The sequence below is a fragment of the Haemorhous mexicanus genome, chromosome 11 (genome assembly GCF_027477595.1).
Source record: "Haemorhous mexicanus isolate bHaeMex1 chromosome 11, bHaeMex1.pri, whole genome shotgun sequence".
NCBI classification, from domain to species: domain Eukaryota; kingdom Metazoa; phylum Chordata; class Aves; order Passeriformes; family Fringillidae; genus Haemorhous; species Haemorhous mexicanus.
The window spans coordinates 8,154,354-8,177,477 of NC_082351.1; the positions used below are offsets into that span (position 1 = coordinate 8,154,354).

At 44.7% G+C, this 23,124-nt stretch overlaps 1 long non-coding RNA gene across 1 annotated transcript in view; it reads left to right on the forward strand.

Annotated features, from left to right (window-relative positions):
• The window catches only part of LOC132332204 (uncharacterized), a 44,427-nt gene extending 23,074 nt beyond the window's left edge, over positions 1-21,353 (forward strand). The window contains exon 3 of the long non-coding RNA XR_009487833.1: positions 13,728-21,353. This is a non-coding gene — a long non-coding RNA (uncharacterized LOC132332204). The remainder of the gene's footprint in view (positions 1-13,727) is intronic.
• The last annotated feature ends 1,771 nt before the right edge of the window (positions 21,354-23,124 follow it).

Genomic DNA, 23,124 nt, shown 5'->3' on the forward strand with positions numbered 1-23,124 from the left:
TGTACAAAGACCATTCCAGCAAGACAGCTCGAGCTTGAAAAGGAAGGGACTTGAGGAGCTGCAGCTTCAAAAAAGATTGGGCCCAGGTCTCTGCACTGTGATTTACTTTGTCATTGGCCCAGGACATTCCCACAGGCTGCTGCCTTTGCCCAAGTGCAGGTCTCCAGTGCTGGTGCCATGTCACCCCCGAGAGAAGGGACCTCTCCTGCTGCAGGAGGCCCCTGCACCCAGCTACTCCACTTCCTCCATAAGATTGCCCCATCTCCCATCCCTGTCCTCATTGCTAGTATATTTTATGAATTCTCCACAAGCCTTTCCTTTTTTCACACCAGAGGCTCTGGGAATTCATCATTCTTCCAAAGGGGCTATTTGTCCCATCTCTCCAACACATGCACTTCACATGTATCCCCTTATTCCTTTGTCTAACCACACTTTGTTTTCCCCGTTTCTTTACCAGGGCTTTGATTTCCTCTCTTTCCAAGGACTTCACATGCCATGCATTTCATTGTTTTTAATCTCACTGACAGGATCACAACTGCTGGGAAGTCGTGCCTCTTTTCCTTCTTCTGATCTTAAACAAAATCAGTGGCTTTCTATCCAGAAATCAGTCCTGAATATTATAGCTGACCAGATGCAGCAGCCACCGGCACCTTGTCACAGGCAGATACTGCAGAGACAGGCAAGTTCTTACTCTTTCACCTTGCTTCTCTAATGGGCAGATCAAAAACACTAACTGTGTGACAGAAATGAAAATAAAGTATCTGGGCTCCTCAAGATGTATTCATTAACCGGGTGCTAGGTTTGCCAGGGATTTCAGTGGCTTGGGGTTTGAGATACAGGCTTTGAATTTTGATAACAGTCGTGCCATTTCAATCGAGGTAGAATTCAGATTCTACAGATATGAAAAGTGTTCATTAAGAAGAAAAGGGAAGGGAACTAAAAGAAAAATCCTGCAGAAAAATCAATCTATTTTGAAACATCAGCTCAGCCACAGCAGGAAATGAAGTCCTCAGTCTGTTATCCGGCTTTGGACTCTACTACCCCAGGAAGAAAGGAGAGGCCAAAGCATGGAGCACCAGGAGCTCTATATGCTTTAAGAGCCCATGGATTAGTTTGAAATACAGTAGTTCTGGTTTTGCAAAGTCTTGTGCTAGGCAACAAGATTGAATAAAAAAACCTGGTTTTGCAGACTGCTTGGAAGTTGAGGAAAACAGGGAAACATGTTTTCCTTACAATTATCTCCAGTTCCTGGAGTTTCCTCTGGGTTATTAGAAAAGAGGCAGCATCTGTCCTCTTGGAATCATGTTTCTCTCTTATTTCTGCAGTATTCACTTGGCTAACCTGGGTGGCTTTTAAAGCCTGATGTCTGTTATCCTGCAGGCCACCAGGAGATGGGAAAGGTTCATTTAAAGGAGAGGTGATCAAACAGGCAGGGGCAGAGGGGAGCTGACAAGCAGCAGTCATGCATGTGGGAGCCCATCTAAAATGTCAAACCCTCTTCTAAAGGAAATCAGATGGAGAGCAGGCTTGGGATTCATTTGCAGGAGAACAATTTGCTTTTTTAATCTGGCCCTCCATTCCTATAGCACACCTGTGACGTGATATCCTCCTCCTCATCTGTCTCTGATTCCTGATCCAAGCCTTCCTTCTCCCCACAATGCTGCACCATCCCACCCTCTCTCCTGGCTCCTACCTGTGCCCAGCCAGCCCAGGCACAGGCACTTGCTGTGACTCCTCATTACTGCTCAGAATTTTCCATTGCCCTCTGCAGCCCCCATGGTTATTATGCTCTCATTGCCTGGGCAAGTGAGCTCAATCTTCCCTTTTCTGATTTTCTATTGTCTGTTTATTAGATGGGCCCTTTGTGAACTCAGCAGTTCACACTCTCCTGTGGTGCCAAGTGTAAAATTAATATTGACTAAAAAATCTGGGCACTTCTTTCTGGCCAGAACGGAGACATTTCAAATTAATGGGAATGTTAGAGTGTTTCACACCCACTGCCATCCTTCTGAACCTCCAGCACTTGCTGCTTATTTCTAATTGTAGGCATTAACTCTTAATGGGCCCTGTGTGTTCCAGGTGGGTGGGTGGGTGCCTCCCTCAGCCAGCCCAGTGCCCACACCCAGGGCTCCCTGGTCTCCTCACAGGCAGCCAGCAGAAGTGCTGGTGTGTCAAACAGCTGCCTGGTCCTGCTCACTCCTTCCGAGGCAGGCAAAGCCACTGCCTCTTCCTCTATGGAATATCCCAACAGCCTAATGGGGTTTGGCTGAGGGCTCAGCTGGCACCCAGGGACACAGCCCAAGCCCTACTGTCCACCCTGCTGCTGCTGAGCTCCCAGGCTGGGCTGGCACAAATGTCTCAGAGCACAGAGATGGTTCTGTGTCCATGGCTTCAGTTCAGCTCTCTGGCTGAGAGGTGACTACCAGTGACTGAGGGGACAATTACTGACAAATCTGGTAGGCTGTTTACCCCCACACAGCAGTAGCTACCTGGTCTACAGCTGAGACCACAAGCTTTTTTGCTAAGCATCACCAAATAGCCCCTAAAGAGATGACAGTAACTTCTGCTAGCTCAGAAATTTCTGAGAGGAGAAATTCCCTATCAGCCAAGCACAGGCTGTGACTCCTGATGGGGACACCCATGCCAAAAAGTCCAGTTCCTGTGTCTCTCTGCAGACATTGTCCTGTTTCCATAGGGAAGTGCCAAGATTTTCTAAGTGGCAGATCCCCCTCAGGCAGTTATGGCCAAGTAACAGATTTGGGGTTTCTACTTGGGGATCAAAACCCCCCAAGGAGGTCAAGAAAGACAGTCCAGGGAGGAGAAGAGGATTAAAGAGATGCTGAACATGCAGCTAGGCCTTCAGGCAAAAGGAATCTTGCTCTTGCATTCCCTGAACATCCTAACCCTTTATAGCCAAGAGCTCTTTGCCAGCCTCTTAAAACAAACATACAATGCAATTATACCCATGTAACACCATTACCATTATTACCTCTGAGCACCTGCATGGCAAGTGTAAGAACAGACAGTTTGGACTTTATTAATTTCATCCCTTCAGGTTGTGTTGCCAACATGAATCATTTGAGAAACACTGAACAACAAACAAACAGTTTATTTGTTCCCTTTTTCCTCACTTTCATTAACTGTCCCTACTCAGACCACGCCTGCTACAGAAGACTCCAGCATCACTGCTCTTACTTTCAAAATGAAGATAATACTGAATAAACTTTTGTTCTCCAGTGCAACCAAACAAATGACAGAGGTCTGATGTGAATCTCTTCTGGTTACCTTAGACACATTGTAGACTTCTGGCCCTGTTATAAATGAAGGAATGCTGGAATATTATTGCACAGAGGAGAGAACCAAGGCACAGAGAGGTACTTGTCACATCCCATGCCACTGGAAGACCAGGAACTGAGCTCCCACCTCCAGCCATGACAGATAAAGAATTTCATTTTTTTAAAAAACAGAAAGAACACATGGTCTCTAATGCTTCACCTGTGGACACTTAAAATAATTGGATCTGGACAGATTAAAGACAAATGGCAGTTGCTCAGATGAATATAGTGCACTATATGGAGCTATGAAAACTGCCAAAATACTTGATTTTCAGATTATACCAGCCATAAAAAAATATGGATCACAGAACACTGTCAGGAAAGGACAGCAAATGCTTTCCAAATGAAGTGTCAGATCAGGCACTAACAAAAATGTGCACCTGCTAAGCAGGGCCATGTGCAGTGAACTCCCAGCCCAGCACAGCCAAGCTGCAGGTGTACAGCCACAGCTCCCACACAGCAGCACAAGGCTTTGCAGCAGCACAGATCCACACGGGATTCTGTCCTTCCCTTCCTACAAAGGTGGAAAATTTCCAAGCGTGCAATTGAGTCAGCTTTCCTTACACCACAAATAACAGGCAAGACCAACAGTGACAGGTTTTGAAATCCTCATCCTCTGGCTCACAGGAGGATCTATTATAGTGAAGGCAGAGAGAGATAAAAGACTTCATGACCTATGAAGAATTTCACTTTATTAAACCAAAAATTAAAATCCTCGTCCTCAGAAAAAGATAGCGGGTTCTTCTTTGTCTTGCAAGATCTTTACAAAAAAGGAAAAACCATGCACTCCAAGCTCTCCACCTCATTAAGATGAATCATCTTAAGAGGCATATTCTTCTCCTGTTTGGTCCTGTACAACCTACAAATCATATTGGCAAATTGGTGGCAGATCAGGTGAGGACAGGCTGGAAACAGCTACCCAGAGTGCAGCCCCTTGTGGGCCAAGCAAATTGGCCCTGCTGCACACCTGACCTTTCCTTGGTCCTTCATGTCTGTGCTTAAAATCTAAGTGCAGCTTCGAGAAGACAGACCCAGCCCTCATGTTAGAAAAAACATGTATGTCACTCTTCACATGAAATGTGTGAGTAGTCTCCAGGACCATCAACCAGAGCAGGAGTGGGAGCTCCTGAAACATGTTGTTTGTATTGAAATATACCTTACCATATAGCAGTTTTCCTTCTTCAGATGAAGCCAAAAAGGTAAGGAACACAGTACCTGTGCTTGGTATGACTATCTCCACTTAACACCAACAGCTAAGACTTCACATTATTTCATTTGCTAACTTATACTTGCCTCAGTTTTTCACAAAATGGCCACAGTGACCAGTATTACTGTGCTATTGGTTTAATAAAAACCCAAAAGGCACATTTTATTTAGCAGTTGTTTATGACTGTGATGAAGATAAACTTCTTCAATAACCACTCAGTAATGATTAAGGCATGTTAGAGTTTAAAGCTCTAGATTACAATAACCTTTAAAACCAAATTGTTTTCCTTTGCATTGCTGCAGGGCAGAGTAAAGGAGGTTAAGGTACCTTAATTGCATTTCCACTCCTAGCATGTTTTTAAATCACACTTGGACTACAGTTCTGGAGTTTCTAAGGCTTCAGTTGAAAGGATGTCATCTGAACTGCAAAAACCAAACTAACCAAGAAAATGTAAGCATTTCCTGAAATTAAGGAACTGGGCAACTCAGGAGCTCAAATTAAGGAACTCAGGCAACTGGGATATGTCTGACACTCAGCAGTAAGTGATGCAGTACAGAGGGTTAAACATCCACACAGCAAAGGACAGACTATCTCAGATGATCCAGAAAGGCATGCCCAGTCATTCCACATCCAAATGGTCCAGGCCCCCAAAGTTTTCACCCAGGCAATCCTGCTTCCAGTTGCGAATGATTCTTCAGCAGCTCAGACATTTCTGCACTGCAGCACAGCGTTGACACCACTCACTGCACATCCACTCACACTTTCTCCCTGTGGATTCACCAACCAGCCAAATTGTACAGACAATTAAAAGCCATATTTTACAATGGGGGCAGGGATAAGGAGAGGCAGAGCAAAGCGCTCCTCTGATTCCCTGTTAAGAGTTCTTGACACAGCAAGTTTGTGTCCGATACACTGAGCCCCAAGGGACACCTTACAACGTTTTGTCTGTTAATTCAGAGGGCAGAAGTTAATCTGGATGCCACTGGCTGCAGGTAGATGATAGCATTTTTTGTTCTCTAAATGGGAGTGGTTGCTTCAAGCACAGGGGCACTGTATTGGCAAGTCTGTTTCTCACCACAGCTTTAATAAAATGTATGGGAGTGCAGCACTCACTCTCAATTTGTGGGAAATAGTTTGAAAGCTATTCTCTACCTCCCAGGCTCACGTGTGATGTGGCTGGGATTTACAACCTCAGTTAACTCAATGTAGGTTTTCCAATTTGCATCTATTTCCTGAAAGATTCAAGCCTAAGGAAAGTGGATGCTAATGTAGGAGCCTGTATTTGGATTGGTGAAGCAGATAATCCAAGATTAATTTCATCTGACAAAAGAAATCTATTATTACAGTGTCAAACTCCAGTGTGCAGCTAGTAGCTCTCAGCAAGGCTGGAAATGCAACTCAGCACCTGCATTCTTGCACACAGGTGCTACTGGAAAATGCCCAGGGCAACTGGAGTTATTCTGACAGGGGCAAAGTCCCTGGCCAGAACATCTTGTCTGATCCCCTGGCTTCTGGATAGATGGAGCACTGAGCTGGTGTGGACACTGCAGCAGTAAGATTAAGCTGGCCACTGATGGGCACAACAGTCCTTTAGAAAATCACAGAGCAGATCCAGCTCCTCCCCACACACAGAGCTCCATTCAACATATCACCCACTGCAGATGATTCAGGTCCACTGCACCTCTGCTGCCCAACATTCATCTCCCATTACACCTTCAGAAAAGATGCTATGGTAATTTTAGCAATTATTGTAATATTAGCTGCTACTCTGACATTCAGAAGTGGTTGCTAGTGTGATCTCTGTTGTAGTGAAGATGTTTTCCTTCATCCAAGCCTATGTGCTCATGCAAACTTTAGAACAATACTGTCATGGCCCTAAGTTCCCCACTCCTGATTTAGACACCAACATTAACCCCAAAGCTTATGCAGATGTGAGAAACATGTCTCTGTCTGTGCTTCCTCAGCTGGGGAGGAAGAGGAGGAGTTAAATGCACACCTGCACATGGACCCACAAAGGCAAAATCCAAACAGCTGCTCATGACAATATCACATTATAAAGCTTTATTAATAATTATTTTTCCTGCATATTATGGGACTCTTCCATCTACCTGCCAGAACCAGGCTGTTGATACCACTCTGGGCAAGGCAGCAAGACAAGTTTTGTACTTCCTGGCTCTGTCCTGCCCAGCTGAGGTCAGTGGGAGCTCTGCAGCCACTTGCAGTGAAAGCAGAAATGTCAGCATTATGAAAGTCAAAGTCATTTACAGACTTCCAATAAACCTCAGTGTTGCTCCCAGCTCACAATCCCAGAGTGTTTTAGCAACATTTACCACTTTACTCAATATTGTGTTTGGGACCAGCAGTTTGAAAAAAGATGCAACAGATGGAGGCACTTTCCTGGCTCAGCTCACTGCAATCTGGTCAGGATGGCCTGGCAAGGAACCTCCTTGGCTCACACAGCCCTGGAGAAGGGTTCCCAGTACTGACAGAAGAGCCATTTGTGACCTGGCCTTTGGGAAGTGGACTGTCATCCAAACCCCATGGCAGCAGGGAAGACTGATTTTCAGTTACTGTAGTTGGTGACTGGTGAAAGCTGAACAAGTACTGAGGGAGGAAGGGCAGCACACTTCTACAAGTGAGCAGTTTTCAAGGCACCTTCGCCTACTGATAACACCAGAAAGGTTCTTTCCTGTTGAGATCAGCTCCTATGCATCACTGGTACAAGCCCATTACCTAGAGGAGAGAACCTAGCAGAAAATACCCATAGACAAAAAATTAATAAATACCCAGCAGCAGGATTAACTCAATAAATCTAAACTATGGAACAGAAACTTTATAATTGCCTTTGTAACCCTGGTTACTGGGTGCAGACCATCTCAACCTCGTGGCATCACGCTGGGGATGTACCTGAGCAGACACACCCCTCCTTGAGCAAGAGAGCTTGGGCAAGCCCAGCCAAACCTCAGAATGAGGCCATAGGATCTCCCAGTCCAGGTGATCCATGGAAAAGCATTCATGCTATTTGTCACTGACTGTCAGAGTCCATTTACCTTCAGCACCCTGATTCTTTTAAGCTCAAATATTTCCATCTTCAGGGCAATGCAAAGCCTTCACGAAACATTGCAGGGAGAGTGGGGACAACACCACCTTCCCAACCTCTGCTATGCAAGCAGTTTACACACTGGAGCACAGGATTTATTCGTACCCACCACAGCATGAATAATGCCAGACCTCAAGCAATCCTTCAGACTGTGGCAGAATGAGCTGGTTCAATGACCAACTGGGGTAGCAGTTGCCCCTTGATGGTTACAGAAACAGAAAGTCCTGCCTGATCCATGCCCCAGAGCTGATCTGAAACCCCCATGCTTGCCTGAGAGAAGACAAAAGGATTACAGGCTCAAGCCATCTGTGTTGGGGTCCTCACTCCTCATATATGCCCCACAGTGCAGAGAAACATGTCATGAGATATGACACTGTCTTCCTCCTGTCGTGCTGAATCTGTCTCCTTGGAGGCAACAACTCACAGTGACATGTCACAACTACATGAAGATGCAAAGCTACCAATATTGTAATGATCCATAAGTCTCAAAATAAAGCTTCACTCTTTTTGCTGGAAGCAACAAAGATCAGCGGAAAAAAACTCAAAAAACAAGGAGTCTCTCAGACTATGGAGAAGGTAACAGTGCAGAAAATAAACCCTGGGAAGACAGGAATACTGGGGAGAGGTTTTATAATGACCCACAACAGAAAAAAAAAAAAAAAAAATCACCAAGGTCTGACAGAGATCCTCATCTTTCCTGAGTTTAGCTTTTCTCTCATGTTAACTCAGCTCCTTGTCAAAACAAGTTCTGTTTTGCTGCTGTCAGCACAGTGGGCTTAACGTAGCTTAAGAAAAACATCTCACATTATTCTTCATACTTCATATATCATCTCCAACAAGCCAGAGAGCAGAAAACAAGCTGCTAATGTGCAGCTGATTATTGGTGATCATGTAAGCAGGCAGGCCCTGCGATGGAAGAACACTGCCAGACTTTGCTGAGCTCTGGTTTTATCTCTGCACAGAGTAACAACACAGGGGGAGCCTTTGACTCAGGCAAACACCCAGACTGTCAACCACAGAAACACAATGCAGCATTCTCAGCACTAACAACTGCACTAGAGAGCACCAGTCTGACAAGTCCCTCTTACACGGTACCCACTGTTAAAGAGCAACAAGGTTGTTGACCATGCAAGACATTTTCACATGTACAGACTATTGGCAACAATTTGAAAGAAAAGTCAAAAGAGTTGGGATGGAATAGACACAGAGAAAAAGCACTGCTATTAAAAATGTCAAAGCAAAACCTGCCATTTGGTCTTTTCCTTTTTCAAACAGTTTGGCTGCTAATCTGTTATAAGCAGCAAGTCACTCCATTCTTCATAGTTATCTTTCTTTGGCCAAATCCATTTCTCTGGATGGTATCTGTCTCTGCACATACAGTAATTTAATACAGCTTCTGGCTTCAGTCACAGAATGTCAACTAGTTACTCATTTTTGTTTAATTGCAGAAAATCAGAACATTCTCCTAACAGCATGTTAATAAAAACTTGGGGGATGCATTCCTGAAATAATGCAGGTCAATTTTCTAAAGCATCAGCTATTTAACTTAGTAGAATCCCAGGAGACATGAAGATGATTCCTGATACCAAAGGATTCCTGCCAGTGTTTCGCTGTGCACTGTTTTCTTTTGCATATCCACCCTGTGAAAATATCTCATCATCATTCTCCCCTGGTACTCAAGAGGGATCTTGTACTGCTCTCAGCAGTCAGCATTATAGTCTTCATACTCTCTGCTGAGATTTGATGGTTCATTTCCTCTGCCCAGACTAACTTCAGCTTGTCAATATTGCCCTGCAGTTCTGTAAAAAAAGTACATGCAAAATATACTTATTTGTACTTAGAGCAGATAGTTCATCTTGAAATTTCCTTACACAGCAAGCCAGTGGTGATAAAACAGGTTTAAACTACATATTATTATTAAACATTTCTTCCTTTTCAAAGCTTCCATGCTAAATTCTAGGACTTTGCTGACAACATGCTCAAAGTGTTCTCATCCTGCTCCTCTGTGAAGGACCTGAGTCTAGCAGCAACGTTTATTTCTCACCACTTTTCACCAGGCTGGGAGCATAGCATGAAAAATTAAAAAATATAGGATCTGGGGTGTGGCACAGAAGGGGAGTTCTGTGTTTTCAAGCCCAGTCTGTGCTACTGCTGGCACTCATGCCCTGTAATTTATCAGCAATGCCCTAGACAATTTTTTCTCTCCCCTGCTCCTATGGGAAAGATGCTTCACAACCTCACTCTGATGGTTGGAAGCATTTTTGCTCTTTGCAGCCTCCATTTGTTGAGGACTAGATTGTACATTCTTATGCTCACATTTCCCTTCAGCTTAAATGAGGCAGCCCTTCCCCAACCTTCTCCTAGGATGCATTAGTAGACATCTTTCACAGACCTGTCAGACTTTTTTTATTGCTAGCTATGAGTCAAATTTTTAGCATTCTCTTACCAGACTGGGTCTCTCTTAGCCAATCAATCATCTAGGCTGTCCTCATTTCTCAAGCCAAATTCAGAATGTGAGATGGAGTAGTGAAACAGGGCTCAAACGTGAACCTTAATCCTACTGGATCCACCCTCTAGCTCCTCATTCCCATCTCTATGCAGAAATTCAGAACCACCTGAGGTTCAAGACAAAACCCCCTTTTCCCAGATGTTACAGATACCATCAAGAACAACTCTTCCCTTTCCCCACAGAAGAAAAAGTTCACTTTAAGCTATACTATACTGGTATTCCAGTTACTGTGTGGTGACAAATAGCCAAGAAGGCAGAATAGCCAAGCTGGCTTCACCACTGCAAACAATGGGGTGAGTCTCATTAAGACATACAAACTCTGAGCAGCCACCTCAGGACAGCAGTGATCTGCCTGAACAGGCAGCACAGCAGAGTCTGTTGTCAGGGTATCCTCATTAAACCCCTTGTCACTTCACCAGACAGAGGTGATGTGAACTCTCTGTCCTTCACACGTGCTTGCTTCACCTCTTCTTTCACCCAGGCATTCATCAGGCCACAGAGTGGAGAAGCTACTTCTTGGAGGATTCAGCACATACACTTCACCTTCCTCTTGCAGATTTTTTCACCTTATGTCACATCACTGAGAATTAGGCAATGAAACTGTTAAATGCATCATGCTAAACACTGTCAACCTGTAAAACCCCACTGGGCAGCTGCTGTACACAGTTATCTCCATGCAGCCAGGCTCTGCCATCTTGCTGGCTTAAAAGAAATGTTAATTTTCCCATGTAGAATATAGAGATGGATTCAATTTCTATTCCTGCCCCTTTCTTCTCACTCATTCTATCACTGCTTTTCTTACCCCTTTCCTTTGCAGCCACATGCCTACAGCAAGAGCAGCATCCTGGCAGACCCCTGAGGCCAACCAGTCCAAAGCTTTCCTAAAGCCACAAAAAGTTTCACCAGCTTACATTGGAGTGGGGCATGGAGTCAGGACTCTTGCTGCTGATTGTGGTACATCCCTTTCCCTTAAAACAAGCTGCCTCAGTGCTAAAACCTGACTCATGTGGAGCTGACCCAGCCTCATTGCTGCACTCCAGATCAGAAACAGAGAGGGATCCTGAGCAGCCAGCAGGGACAGACACGAGTGGGCACCTCACTCTGGTAACCCTGTGCTCCAAGGCACTTTGTTGGCAGTGATACCATGGAATCAGTGCTGCATTTCCTGCCTACCAACAAAGCTGGTACCAGACAGCAACAGAGCAATGCTTGTGTCATCTTGCTGTAGCACAACATCCTGGCAATTCAGAATGCTACATCAAACAGCAAAGACATTTTGCAATTAAGAGCTGGATGACAGGAAGCAGAAAGTTCGCACCTGCCACTGAGCCTTTCAGGCCAAACTGAAATAACCCACTTGGATTTAATCTCTTCTTCCTAAAGACAAAGCCACGACTCATATGTTTCCATTCTGTTAATGACAGACAGATGATCTTGTCAGAAAGCCAAAGTCTTAAGCACTAAATTCCCGATTCCTGTTCCTAATTCTGTCACACATTGTCTGAGTCAAGTCATCCCACTGCTGTTCCTCAGCTTCCCCCCCACGAAGAGGGGAGGGTTATACTTCACTGGGCTCTAATGAGCCTCAGTCATGCACTCAGGAATCCATCACTCCTACCACAGAGTAACTTGGTTTTGTTTCTTAACACTGGAAGGAAGGTATTGTTATTTATATACATGCACACAGAGTAACCCCATCTAAATAGTTGATCATCGTACTGAAGGAGGCAGGGAAGAGCACAGGTACCATGAAAAGAAAACAGCAATGGTCTGGATGTCTTCATCCAGATGAGAAACACAGCATTACCTCTCCCAGGCTTCAACTCCCTTCTCTTTCCCTGTCTGAACTGGAGTCTACACCCAAAATTGTGCTGGTCTACATTTAGGGTCTTTCATTTCCACCATTTCAGTCTTTTCCTCCTCTCCTGGACGTCCCTGCAGAGCTGTTCCAAGCACATGTACTACATACTTGTTGCCTTTATACTGAACATAAAGCTGGTCAGGACAGAAAACCAGTGATGTGTCCAATTCTTCTAAATGCACCTAAAAGGACAGTCTTAGCAAGGCCTGGGCTGCTAAACAGAGACCTGAGTTTTCATACTAACTAGGGATGTATGGGTGCACCAATTAACAGCCATTTAGAGATAAAGGAGGAAAGCAAGTGATGATAATAAGCCATCACATGGAATAAACTGCCTTTCACTGAGCATTACCACCTCTTCAGGGAAGTCAGGCTAAAATTTTGAACTTCAATTTACTAAGGCGAAAGAGATTGTGCACTTTGCAAAAAGAGTTGTATGTATGTATTCTGCAAGGAATAAAAGGACCTGTTTCTGCAAGGAGTGGGGAAAGCAGGGAAGTGGTATTTTTAAAAGCCTTAATGCATAGAAAAGCAGGATGGATAACGGTGAGTTCTTTGTGTCTCAAAGCCCTAAGAATATCCATGTTCTTGTTCATCTCAGGCCCTATAAAATACTCACATGCAGGGGAATAATTTGTCCCTACCTTTATTACTTTTTTAATTGCACCGGTAGCATCTCCTGCCCACCTGCAAACAGCTCCCTCCCCTCTTGCGAGGGAACAGAGGAGACTGTCCCCTGCCACACTCTGCTACCAGTGAAACCAAAGAGCTTTCAGAGCTGAGAATTTCAGCAACATCCTCCACAGCCTAAGAAACAGAAACCCTGTGCAAGCTCAACCCAATCCCTTTGGTACAGCAGGTGTTTTTTGACAGATGTATGCGGAATAGCTCACTGCCCGTGCTGGAGAAGGGATCTTGTTTATTTTAGTTTTCCTGCAAGCAAATCTGAGAGCTGCTAAACAAGCAAAAATAAGAACCACTTCTCTTACAGACAATGCTGGTGCCCAGGAACTGGACAGTAGCAGTCATCTGTGTCCAGTGTTTCCTGATGAGGTCGTACCTGATCCAGTAGGACAATGGAGGCAAACTCTTCATTTTCCTGTGTCAAACATTTTTTAAAGCACAGTTTTGGGCTTCTGCCAGCTCAAATCTGTGTTTCTATCAATGCTGGCAGCAGTACCAATTGCTCAGGATCACTGCTCTTGAGGGCTTTTTAGATACTGACTGCTTTCAAATTACACTAGATATAAAATAATGCCCACCTGCACACTAAACATTTATTGCCAGAACTGTACCTCTCAATGAATGGGGCTCTAACAGGCAGTGGCCAGCAAGGCTGGTCTCCTCTTAACTCTGCCACTGTCCCTGTACCATCCTTCTCCCTCCTAGCTTCCCCCAACATGTCTATTTGAACGGAGCTTGCATTTTGGTTGGACACACTCAATGCTTCCACACTGTAAGGACAAATGGTTTTACTTCTGTCAACTGCTGTACAATGATTTGCTGCCATGCTACAGAAATTCCAACAGTGCTGAAGTCATTTTACTGCCTCTCACAGACTTCAGTTCATTGCCTTCATGGGAAGGCGACACTCTTTGGGGTAACCACAACAGCAAATGATAGTGGCATGCACCTGAGTTCTGTAACAGGCTTGTTAGACCTTGTGCTCTCTTTCCAGGAGCAGGACAGTCTAATGAGTTGTATTTCTATTCCAGATTTGGAGTCTAGCAACATTTTGCAGAAAAAAGCCACACCATGAGACCTGGGACTTCCACCACCAGCTGACCCTTCGTCCAGCAGGGAACACTTGCAGGAGAAAGTCTCAGGAGAGTTTACTGTTGCCATTTCTGATATAAAAGCAAAGAGTCACCAAGGACTTACTTCTGGTAGCTCCACCCAAACACAGTTGGAACTTCAGACCTTTCATTGAAGGCTACAAGACTGCCTAAGTTCTCCACAAGCTTTAGGATCGTGAAAACAAGGTTATCTGTGCCAGCTGGGAAGGGAGATATAGAACAAAGGGCAAGTTAAATCACAGTTGTAACACCAAAAGCCCTGCAGAACTCTAATTCCACATGGTGGTTTCTGGATTATGAGTGGTCTCTACACTTGACCCAAAAGGCACTGGGTGACAGGATGAAACAGGCAAATACATAACATTTCTTACAGGAAAAAGGATGCCCATTGTCACCACCATAACCTTTTACCAATCAGCAATATCAGACAGAAATGAATGCCAGGAATTCCTGGCCAACGCTCCTGCTCTTGCTGCAGAAATCCACTGGTAAAGAACATAAATCCAAGGCACCCTCCTGGTACAGAGATGGCACTAGAATGGGCACAGGTTGTTTTGTGCATGGGAAGCCAACATGTCTGCATATCCACTTCCTGCTCTTGAGTGTTGAGGTCTGATAGGTGCAGACAACTACCTGCACATGCACTTTCAGAGTCTTTTTAAAACTCAAGTGTTTGTGCAGGTGTGATCAAGTCACTTTAATTCAACCAGAGGAGAAGCATGGCATGGCCATGTGATTGCAAACAGTGAAGTTTCCTTGGCTTGGCAAATTACTGTGTCCACTGGGCTGTGGCAGTACTCCCTTTTAGTTCAACTCCAATACAGAGCAAGGCATTTTGGTTTAAATCACTGGGAAGGCAGTATCTTTTCATTTGGGTGGTTTAAACAAAGGCACTACTCTGCTCAGTGAGGATAACAGTGCCCATGCCAGAGCTGAGCTCTGGTATCTTAACCACATACAATTATACAGTCTTGGAGTGGAAAATCATCTGTCTAGACCATAGAAAAGTACTACCTACGTAGGAAGCTGGTTTTTTCTGAGTGCAGCACTGCTGCAAACACCTAGCCCTGAACTTGTTTCAAACCATTAAACTGCCAGGGTTTATCTGAATGTTTCCGTGATCCCTCCTTGTCTAAGACCTGGGTGCAAAGAAGAGGCCTGTAACCCACTCAGTAGCAGAAAATACTTCAGACAATCCAGCTGATCCTGTTGGATGTCCAAGTGTCAGCATTAGAGCCAAGCCATGGAGCTCTACAGGACATTGGCTTGCTCTAGGCTGTTGCAAAAACCACCAACTGGAACAGTTTTACCCACTTGAAAGCGAGAAAATCCTACATTTATCTCAGTGGTCAATGCAAGTGCTTGGGAGCACTGCCAAATAATATTTATCAGCCCAGCTGAAGGTTTTATAACTCAGCTGTGTAAGTTCACATCACAGAGAACACCCTGATACAGCAAGCAGCCAGTCTGGGAGTACTCAACTTGCTCTTACACTATTTCATTTTTATTAGTTATTAGACACAAGTAACAGTTTTGAAACGAGATGACTTGTGAACTGAACAGATTTGCTCATGTGTACAACCCAGCAAGGAGAGGATCAGCCAATATTCCTGTAACCAAACTGGGGCAGCTTGCCAGCACCTGGGCATCCAGTGCCAGTAGGTTTTGTTGGCAAAAGGGGGAAGAGTATCCACACACCTGGAGGTCTGAAGAGGGAGAAACTGAAATGTGAGGAGTTAAGTGTCTGCCCCACCTTCCCCTGTAAGCAGAACCACACACATAAATTGCCAGGCTGGCTGGCAAGTTTTAAAAACATCATTGCAGATGAAAGAGGTGTAGGGTGGCTTTACACATCATCAAAGCAGCAGCTGACCAGTACAGCTGAGGGGCAGGATGGCTATGGAGCCTCTGTTTTGCCCAATACAACTCAAGTGGCTGCTGCCAAAGCAGGGACAGACTAGATAGACCAGCGACTTCTGCTGGGAATAAGCATGGAGAGGGAAGGCCTTTCCCAGCAGCTCTTATAATTATTGTCTCAATTTTTTATTTTTGGACTTCTTGCAGCTGATCTCTGTCACTTGGCTGAGTCTCATCAGCTGCCTCACTGCCCTTAGCTCAGCGTTTTTCTTACACCACCAATTGCAGGATTACCCTGCATCACTCTTCTTGGGACTGCAAAATGCAGTTTTTATCTGCACTGCCAACTAATCTTGAACCAAACTGCCAAAAAAGCTGTGTGTGCTGCCCAGACTCCTCAGTTCTAGGGAAGAAAGACAATCTGATTTAACTGTTCTCTCTCACCTCAAGCTAATGCCCCATGAGAGTAACAGAACTCTAATTACGCATGATGGCTGAGCAAGTTAAATAATACCAGCATTGTAGCTGTGGCAGTCCCTGCTTCCTCATCTTGCTTATTAAAAGGTGCTAACATGACTGCAGCCTCTCCAATGGCTCCAGATAGCTGAATCACTGCAGTTAGGACATGACTGAGCCAGAAGGGATGGGGTGGGAATGCCTTTATTCCCACATCCTACTAGTGTTATGTAGCTGGGAGTGAGCTACCTACACCCAGCTGTGCAGATATGGATCTCTTCTCAGATATGGTGCCTCTTCAGCACCCTGGTAAACTCATTGAAAGGTTACAGAAAAATTACAATTACAGTTCAAAATTAGCAGTAATATACCAAGCACAGCAGTTGGCAGGTTTTTTTTTTCTACCAGAACTGTTTCCAGAACAGGCTGAAATGAAGAACACACATGTAGGTCAGTGCTTGCCTTACAAGGCCAAGATCTCACCTGGGAACTTCAAGAGCTAAAGCAAAACCACCAACCCATTACTCTAGCTCTAGCCTGTGTTATTGACCCTGCACCTTCCCTGACATCACTTCACAACTTAAAAAAAGTAATAAGGGGATTAAAAATATATCTCTGAACCTCTAAATCCCACAGGCCCAGTCCTTCCATCTAGTCCTCCCAGAAATCCAAGGCACTTGCTCGGGAACATATTGCCAACAATGGCCACAGTGAGAAAGCAAAGGCCCTGCCCACGGTATCAGGCTCACTTTATAACCCAGCACTGTCCCCGCAGGAACCAATTGCTGCAGCAGGGAGGCTGGAGGCAGCAGATAAGCCTTAGCTGGGTGATAGGGATCAGCTGCCCAGTTATCAAGGGAGTACAAAAATCAAATAGATTTTGATTTAGTAGTTACAGCTTTTCATATATTCTGGGAAAAGAAAAGCGAAGGACCAGGGAGGGGGAAGGGGAGTTAGAAGTCTTTTTCCAGGGTGTTATGATGTCAGATCTTTTTAGCAATGAATTTCTAGGTTAAGCAGTTACTGAGACATGTGGCTGCAGAGAACTGCAGTCAGCACAGGCGTTTGTAGGAGGAAACTGAAAGCAGTGGAAGAAAGGCAAAGGATCGCACATCTGAGGGCTGCAAACGCTGCCTGAAGGAAGCAAGACAGTATAACCGAGTCATTCCCAGCAGGCACGAAAACAAAGAACAGCAGCACTGCACCCTCACAGAGCCACTTCCCAGTGTTACAATTCATCTGTCCCATCTGGGGTAGGAAGTTCACTTAGGCCTTCTCTCAGATGTGACCCAAGCTTTGGGCTGCAGTGCCAACTACATCCACTGCTCCATGCCAAGTGTCCGGCTCCACAACTCTGTGATGGGGGCAGATCATCACCAGTGGATTAGACCAACAAACATCAGCAGTGTCGCTGTTTTAAGTCCAAAGGAGAGCAGATGAAGGTAAACACACTGAATTTCAGTACCAGCAATAGAATACCCAATGAGCCAGGCAGAGCTCAGTGGACAAAGCAGCAGAAGCAAAGATGAACCTTTGATTGCATAAAATTTGACCCAGTAAAGCTTGGCATTCAGGTACAATTCTGCTGTCACAAACACGGCTATGACAAGGGCTACATTTGTAAATCTCCATCTATTCACCAAATATTAGCACTTCTGGCATAAGCTTCTAGTCAGAAGTTTTGGAAGCCGCAGCCATTTCAAGAGAAATCTTTCACACAGCATATAAAAAGTATTCTTTAACACATAATGGCTTGCGATTAGGCTTACAACCAAAAACTACAGGAATTTAATTCAGAATTTTCCCTGATATCATAGGATCAAGCACATAGAGAGAAAGCCAGACCTCTGGATCCATTCTTGTGGCACCTTGAAAGTGCCAGCAGGGCACCGTAACTCCTGCTCTCAGCCCCCAGAGCCTGCTCAGCACCTGGGAACAGCATCCGGCCCCTCTGGGCAGTGCCAAGCACCAATAGCACAAGAACCTGACTGAACCCAGATAGGCACAAACAGGGGGACAGTGTTTCTACCACACTGCAAGTGAGACTCATGGAGGGACCTGAGCCAGTCTTCATCCTCAGGGAGCTACACACTGCATTTGTGCTTCTGTAAGCTGCTTCCCAGCTCCATCTCCATCCCTGTTAATTACTGTCGCAGCAGGAGAGTTTCTGGCATTTCAAAGAATGGCCCTTGTTATTAAGCAGGAAAACAGGCAGAATAGCAGGCAGCTCTACACACAAGGAAACTGTAAGAGATGCTCTCTTCTTCCTGCATGGCACAATTCATTTGTTTCCCTTGGTTAAAGCAGGAGGAAAGGTGGAAAAGCTGCTCTAACTGGTAGGGAGCTCCCAGCCTCCAGCCAGTCTGCTGGGAGAGGCTGATGGGGCTGGGATGTACTGGCAGTAGTAAATCCCAGCCCCACAGTGTCAGGCATCCTAGCTCTGACATTCCTGGCAGGAAACTGTGCAGGACCACCGACTGCAAGTAGTTTGGATTGAGCCTTCCAGCCCCTCTGCCCTGTGGCAGGCCCTCTTGGTGGGCATCTGGCAAGAACTCCACATAATTGTAGTTATTCTGCATCTAGTTGCTTCTGTGGGCATCTCTAGTTCAATTTCAGATACGTCTGCTATTGAAGCAAGCCTTAACTCTGGTGTTGGCTGGGATCTTACATAAATTTGGCTTTTGAAATAATTGGTCCTCCCTCAATCAGCTGAATAAGACCATCACATCCTTCTGCAGATAAATTACTCTTTTCAGTTAGGACCTGCTTCCTGGCAACCTTGCTGGACTCAGATTTTAAATACTTCCTATTGAACAAAACAGGTTATTTAAATGGGGGAAAAGATGTAAAAAGCACAGCTCGCTCTCTCCAGCTGATTGTCTTTGGAAACAGGACTGGAGGCTGCTGTCCCAGAAGACTGAGCTGCCCTTATCTCAGGCACTCTGTTAAAAGACTTGGAATCACTTATTAATTTAGTGAAAGCCCCTTAATTTTGATCTTTTGTCTGCATTAATTGATTTGCTATCAATAACCTGCATTGATTAGACCTCCAGACCTGGCAGCCGCTGAAGATGAAGAGACAGAGACTCTTTCAGAGCAGGAGTTCAAAGCCTGAAATGATTAAAAAAGACAGCACCAAAACGGCTGATAACAAAAAGGTGTCATTCTTTTTCCATTCAAGTATGAAACTCAGGGCAGTTAACCCTTCTGCACCTAAAAACGCTTTCAGGTCTAAGGTATTTGTATAACCTAGAGCTAGCTATTAGATTTACTCCATTTTGTCATTTTAATTAAAATATTATGGATGCTCTTAAACACCTGACAGAATGAGAACCAAGGGAAAATTTTATCAGCTTCAGCCACAAAGAGAGCTCGGGGAAAGCAACCTGACCCAGAGATTGGCTGAGGTGGTGCTCTGGGATCCCCTCCAGCACACAGCATTGTAAAGAGTGGTTCACAAAGTCAGATTTAATTTGCAGCAGATCCAAACCAAATGCAACAGTGAAATTTAATAGTCATCAGTTAAAATTCTGACAATAAAGTTTTGAAAGCTGAGAACAGCTTGCTAGTCCAAGATGCCAGGAAACCATTAACAAACCAGCTCCCTGTCAGAGTCTGTGCTGGAATACAGCCCTGGGCTGCTCCCAACTCAGTACCCCCCTGCCTGAGCTACAGCAGGGGCAGGAGCTCTGAATATTCACATACATTGTTCCTCTCCCAAGAAAACCAAAGGTACTGGCTAGGGAGAGCTCTCAGGCCACCTAAGAGAAGTTGTTTTGGGACAGACACTAGGCATACAGTGGGAACACCTGAACTACCCTGTATGCATCTAGAGGGGAAAAAAAAAAAAAAAAATCACAGCCAGTGCACACATCCAAGGATCCATGGTCTCAGGTGTCTTTGTCTGGTTCAGATTCCAAATCTCCAGTAATAGCTTGCTAAACAGCACAAGAGCAGCTATTCACTTTAGCCCAGCATCTGAATAAATCCAGGGGGCTGCTGTCCACCAAAGACACTTAACTTTTGTTTGAGACATCCATCTACCTTAAGAGCAAGGCAGTGGTAGCAAGTTCTTTTTTCATCCAAGCCGTGTCAAGAGCTCTGGCCAACCCCAGCTGTGACAGTACAAACCTTAACAGTGCACCTTCCTATACCTGCAGATTTCCCTGTCAGCACGCATTTCTCTAGGAATAAAGAATGTAATTCTCTTACAGGTTGTTTGGTGGCAGCGCAGAGCGTGGCTCAGGTACAGCACAAAGTAAGTGACAGTTCCCACCCTGCAGAACGAGCTTATCAGCTGCTGCTCCAGAAGAACCTGGCCGGACCACTCCCCCAGCATCCCACTCAAATGTAGTAGAATTCTAACTCATGGCTCAAACACACCCTGTGTGACAGCTTACAGAGCAGCACAGCCAGTTCACATCACAGCACTTCTGCACTGGGAAACTGACACAAACACAGATTGTACAGAGCTTCTGCATTCCCACTCTGACAAAAGCACACAGCCACTGGGACTCAAAACCCCTTTCTGTGCATCTCTGCCAACTCTTCCTTATGTGAATGTTCTTAATATCCCCCTTCTTTAATATCCCTCCTCTCTTTTCCTCCCTCTCCTCCCTGCATACATTACTTGTGGGTGCTAAATACCCCTGCAGCTGCAGCCACTCTACACAAGCTGCTGTCCTGCTCTCCTCAGGGGTCTCACATTTACTGAGTATGTCCTGCACATGTCCAGAAATCCCAGAAAATTGGACCAGACTCCGAAGTTCTAGCTATACAAAATTTCTGGGAGAACAAGGAATGTGTTGGCATCCATGCTCTGGTCTCACACTATAAGGAGAGGTGAGTTCCTGAGCCCTCAGGCTCACAAACAGCTCTGGATATGCCCAAGCACTGCCACACCTGTGTCTGCTGGGAAGGAAGCATCTTACACATCACAGGAGAAATAGTCCACTGAAATTAAAGATCCTGTATTTTCTAAAAATCCTTTCCTTTTGTATGGAAAGGCTATGTCAGCCTTTGTCCTCCACAGACTAAATGTGAAAATGATTGGGACAGTGAAGCACTGGAATAGATTGTCCTGGGAAGTTGTATCTCCAGTTTTTTTTGAACGGGCTAAACAGTCATCTGTCAAAAATGGTCTAAGTGTTAAAAACCCTGCCTTGGGGAATAGAGGAAAAGGAAGAAATGACCTAATAAACTTTATTTTCTGTTTCTGTAATTTAAATAGAACTTCTGGGGACTCTAGAAATTCTACTTGCCCCCTCAGCTGGGCACGGCACACCTTCTCCTACCTAAGGTCTTGTGTTTCATGCTCATGTGTTCTGCAAGATCTCTGTTCTGCAGTGAGGGCAGCCCGCTCCATGCAATGGTCCAAGTGCTCCCTCCACATTAGTTTCCTACATTTGTAAAATGCAGAGGGATGAAAAGCACAATACTGCAAATATCTCAAAATCTCTGTATTTTAGAAAGGAACTTTTATTCCCACTTTTAACACATGACTAGTAGATCAAAGTAACTGAAGGCTTTATCTGGTATCTCCCAGATACTAACACTGGGTGTACATACATCATGCTGATGTGCACAGGATGAGAACCGAGGGAGTCAAGTTTTTTTCCACCCACAAAGAACAAAAATAGGCTTTTATTCCGAATGACTTATTTTAAGCTAAAAACAAGAAAGAACAAAAGCAAAGGCTCCAGGAAGTGGAGTCTGCACCCGCACCTTATTTTAAGATTCAGCTTTGACTCTTTAGAAATTTAAAGCTGCATTGCACAGAAAGAAGAATCAGTTCAGTGATGTTATATAGCTCAGTATTTCCAAATATCAATCTAGGATCTTAGAAGCAATAAAGATTCAATAACACTCCACAGTCTCCAGCTCTGAAAATGCAAAGATAAAAAGTGTAACAATTAAGAACAGATACAGATATGCAATATACATTGCACAGATGTTTTATTTCCCTGCAATTATATGTATGTCCTCCAAAATAAAACCCAACCTTCATTAACTCCACATTACAGTGTTGTTGTATATTCCTCATGAAAAAGAAATCAGTAAAAATGAAGAAAGTACTCATCAAGATAGCATCAGCACCCAGACTAATCACATACACATTCCACCAAATTAATTTCCGACATGTTCAGATGCTGGCCCTCCATGAGTAATTATTACACAAATATTTCCAATTTGCCTCTTCAGTCGCAGAAGATGTATCTAAAGTAAATAATTTTGTGCAAAACTGGCAGCATAGTTTTACACACCTACTGAAAAACAGCACACATACATCCTTTGGGGATACCCACAATCATTTACGGAGACTCCACACAACCACATGCAAACTTATTATGAAACAGAACTTCAGCATCAGTTAATGAGAAAAATCCCTGCTGAGGGCACAGGCTCTGACAAACATTGTTAATTCTGACCTCAGCACCTCAGGACTGCTGGCTGAGGCCCACAGGCAGAGCAGGGCCAGAACAGCTATACATGAGCAGTGTGCACAGAGCCACTGGGATACAGGGATACGGATATTCCCCTCTCAAACACAGGAACACAGCCAGCCCTGCCAGCTTGCTGGCAGACACCAGTGACTGTGTCCACGGCAGGCAAATGGAGCCATGCAACATTCCCATTTTCTGATGTGCAAAAGCAAGAAGCGTTCAATTTCATCTTTGATCAATTTACTTATTGACTGGTTCTCTCAACGGATATCATGGAAATTCTCTCAGCTACCGAGGCAAAAAAATGTCAAATTGCCTCATTCCTTGAAGTTTTTCCTAATCCAAGGGAGAAATTCGAGGGAAATAATTTCATTTGATAACAGCTGGTTCCCCTTTCCTGGTATCCCACCCATTGCTTGGAGAATTTCTCACTCCAGAAACAGCCTAACCCTTCACAGCATTCAGCTTTAATAGTGGTTTAGCTGCAGACTCCCAGGCAGAGCAGTAAGACATACTGCTTATTCTTCCTCTCCAGTGGGTGTTTAAGACAGCCCACAAAG